Raw genomic sequence first — 4,580 nt, forward strand, 5'->3', positions numbered from 1 at the left:
CCTTATATCAATGTATGAAGACTATTTTGGTATAAAAGTCCAAAACCAAACTGAAAACTGGGTTCCTCATAACGTTTGTGGTGCATGTTTTCAGTCACTTACCCGTCACAAAAGTAATGAAGGCAATAAGAAAACACTCAAAATTAGAAAACCAATGATATGAAGGCAACCTTTGCGAGAGGAAGACTGCTACTTCTGTATGACCAACCTTAATGGAATAAATAGAAAAAATAAAGGTAGTGTCAAATATGCTGATGTATCTAGCGTCACAAAACCAGCGGAAGATAACGATACTTCAAAAACCTTCAGAAAATTGTCAGTGAGCAGAGAGATGACTCATACGGTTGAGAACGATGACGAAATTGATCGTAACAGTGACGAAAGTATTCTGAAAAATGATAAATATGATGATTATGACGAAGATGGTATTGGATATGATGACTATGAATACAACGATGAAGATGAAGAACAGTACCTTCCACATAGCGAAAACCGTGGTGCTCCAGAGTTATTTACTTGGGCAGAATTTAATGTCTGTGCACGAGATTTAGGACTTGCTAAAGATGGTATGGAATATTTAGCTTCCATTTTCAAGAAAAAAATTTGTTTGATGAAAAAATAAAAATAAGTTCTTGTAGGAATAGAGAAAAAGGTTTTAGACAATACTTTAAATCTGAAGTTAATGAAAAGGGAAAATTAGTGTACTGTGATAATATTGATGGGTTGAAGGAAAAGATGAAACCCGATATTTATAAACCAGAAGATTGGAAACTATTTATTGACGCTTCCATGCGCAGCCTGAAAGCAGTATTACTGCACAATACTAATTTTTATGCTACAATTCCAGTTGCACATTCTACGGAATTGAAATAAGACACAAAAACACCCTGTTACTTGTGTTTATGGGACAGTAGAAATCGCATAAAGCATTATAAAAAAAAGAAATGGCCAAAAAGAATATCATTTGACGTAGGAAAATTGAACATAATTGAAAAACCTTTAGTCAATCCAAAAGATATTTTAATTCCACCCCTTCATATCAAGCTTAGTCTTATGAAGCAATTTGTCAAAGCTCTTGATATTGACGGTGACTGCTTTCTATACTTGAGCGATCAATTTCCACAACTTTCCGAAACGAAGTTGAAAGCGGGTGTATTTAATGGACCACAAATACAAAAAATTTTGCGGGATCCGGAATTCATTTAAAAAATGGCAGACCCTGAAAAGGCTGCCTGGCTTAGTTTTAAGATGGTTGTTGAAAATTTTTTAGGCAATCACAAACGTGCAGATTACAAAAAAATTGCTTCTGATATGGTTTCAAATTTTTGTGAATTGGGTTGTCTAATGAACTTGAAACTCCATTTTCTTGATTCTCACATTGAGGAGTTTCCAAAGAATCTGGGAGATTTTAGTGAAGAACAAGGCGAACGTTTTCACCAAGACATCAAAGAGATAGAGCGTAGACATCAGGGACATTGGGATGTTAATATGATGGCTGACTACTGTTGGTCATTAAAACGAGATCAAGTTTCAAAGGTAACTAAACGGAAGCGACACCCACTCTGTAGATCTTTTGAAAAATAAAGAGTCCGATATTGTCGAATAAAATCGTAAGAGGCGAGGGGACTCACGCTAATCTAGCAACCCAACGTGAGAGGCAAGGGGAACTCACGCTAATTCAGCACCCCGTTCTAGAAAGACGAAGGGACTCATGCTAATATAGCACCATAACGTGAGAGGCAAGGGGACTCACGCTAATCCAGCACCCCAATGTGAGAGGCAAGGGGACTCACGCTAATCCAGCACCCCAAAGGGAACAGAATTTACTACGTCGACACCGTTGTTCCTGCATAATGCTGAAAGTAAATAAAACTTGTTCCAAAAAAAGTGTTTTATTTTTCTTAGATCCTACAATTTGAGGCAAGAGGAATCCTGCTCATGGAACACCCAGATGGGACTATTGGAACCCCAGATTCAGATTGAGCGACCCAATAGATATAAAGATATGGTTGTAAAGTCGGCCAGACATGAAACTCTTTTAATTTTATACAAAATATACAAGAAAAAACGCTGTTTTCGTCGTTTTTACGTCTCTTTTTGCATTTTTTGGGAAACTATGACCTGATTGGGTTATTTGGACCCCGGATTTAAAATCAGCGACCCCAAAAACATATAGATATGGTAGTTTAGTCTACCGGACAGACCACTTTTTTTGTGTGTGCCTGTGTTATCATTATAATTATTTTAAAAAATCGCCGAAATCGGTTTTTGAATGTTCTCGACATTTAGCTAAATTAAATTTTTTATTTTTGTCCCTGTTCAAAATTTTGGAAGTTAAGTTAGGAAAAAGAAACTTTTGAGGTTGAGATTGAAGTAAAGTAAATAACCTCGACAACTTGAAACTTTAGCGATTAAAACGCTACCGCAGAATAGAAAAATTGGTTCAAAATACATAAAAACTCTGGAACTCCATGAACACCAAACTTGTGTTTATCCGATGTTCTTTTTGCCGATGAGGCTTCAACGACAAGATTTTAATGCTTGAGACAAAAAACAAAAACAAAACTTTGAAGAATAAATGGAATTTCATTAAACTTCTAGGAATTCTTAACGATTTCACAGATTTTAATGAATTTTAAGGTGTTTCAATAAATTACTCTAAATTTAAAGGATTTCATTACATCTCCAAGTATTTCAAGCCATTTTAAAGATTTTCAGGGATTTTCAATATTTTTCATTTAGAACTTTAATGAATAAGTTTAATTCAATTAATATTCAACAGAGATATATGAGATTGTGAGTGATCCTTTGCAATCGCATGCAATCTTGCAATCTAGGGTACACCGAAAATCCGAGTAATTAACCCCTCGGGATAAACAGAGGTTAGGTTGTTAATAAAACCCCCGTTTACTCTACAAAAGAAATAATATAATTTCATGAATATGCCTCTACGTTGCAGGATGTTATACAATGGTTTTAAATGTTAAATGCACAATATAGAACTATTAAATAGCTTGCGAGCTTCAGCACGTGGCTGGATATATTATATCAATCTTTTTCTTAAACGCCACGCAATATCATGTACATTGATCAATTTTAAGTATTTTCTCCTCTAATCAATATTCTTTTGGAATATGTCTTTAGCAATATTGCTAATGAGTAATATATTAAAGATGGTCCAATGCAGGGTGGCTGTTTTGAGCGAGGAAAAAAATTCCCGATCAAAACCCGGTTAATTCCCGATCATAAAACATTTATCCTGGCCAATAAAGGAATAACTTATGATGAATAATAATTTAAATTTTCTTAATATTTGACAGAATCCTATCCAAATCAGACAGGTTTTACAATTCAGGCAGCAGAATATCTCGGTTAAAACATATGTTATTTTTTGAAGTTTTGGGAGAACGGTAATTTTCTGATTTGACAAAACAATATTTCTTTAAAGTTATTAGTGATTAAATTTTGACATTTGTTTCCAAAAAGATACACTTTTTCTGCTTTTTTCAGTTTAAAAAAAATTTTCAAGGTCACTGAAATTAAAAGATTCGAACTCTTTATACTAAAAATGTGTTCACTTTAAGTTTTAAAAATGGAAGCTTTTAACACTTTTCATTTGAATAATTAAAAATAAAATGCTGGAAAATAAAAAATTTTGAACTTTATTCAATTTTACAGTTCAAATATTCAAACAATATAAATCCAGGCTACCATTTTCGATGTTCCAAATTAAAGACTAAATCAATAAATTTGCAAAATTTAAATGATATATAATTTTAAGCAATTCTAAGTCAGAAATATTAAAAATTACACAATTACAAATTTATTTTCTAAACTGAACATTTTTTAAATTAGAAGTTACAGTACTTTAATTTGAGGACGTCACCAATTAATCATTGTTCAGTAGTTAGTTACACATTTTTTTGTTATCTCGGAACTTCCATAAGAAGCTTCAAAACTTAATTTCAAAAGCTCCAGAAATCTAGATTTTCGTTAGAATTTTTGGAATCTTTACTAATTTTAAATTATAATAAATGTTTGTTTAAAACTTCTAAATGTCTTTAACATCATTCGAATTTTTCATACAATTTTTTTTAAATCGTGCAAAATTATTTTGTAAATCTTTTGAAATCTTTTTGAGTATTCGCTTCAACTTAATTTAAAAAAATAAAAAATCAGTATCAATTTTCCTAGAAATCTTAATAATATTTTTGATTATTCTTTTGAAACTTTTCAAAACTTTTAAATACGGCTGAAACTTACTCGAACTTTTTCTAAATTAATAATTGTTTCATTTTTATTTATTCACCAAAATTTTCTTTCCGTTCAAGTTTTAAATTAAGTTTGAACGATTTAAAATATAGAATAATTATAAATTGAATAAAATTCAATTCCCGGTTATTTCTCGGTCCAGCGGCCACCATGCAATGGTACGCAGTGTATACATTGTTTTGTGATTTTTCTTTCGCTTTAGTTAACAAGTCAACCATAATATAATATATATAGTTATAATATATAATAAATAAACATTGAAAGACTGTAAAAAAAGTTGGTGTAAATTTACATCGTAAGACGATGTA

The sequence above is a fragment of the Belonocnema kinseyi genome, chromosome 7, assembly GCF_010883055.1.
Source record: "Belonocnema kinseyi isolate 2016_QV_RU_SX_M_011 chromosome 7, B_treatae_v1, whole genome shotgun sequence".
NCBI classification, from domain to species: Eukaryota; Metazoa; Arthropoda; class Insecta; order Hymenoptera; family Cynipidae; genus Belonocnema; species Belonocnema kinseyi.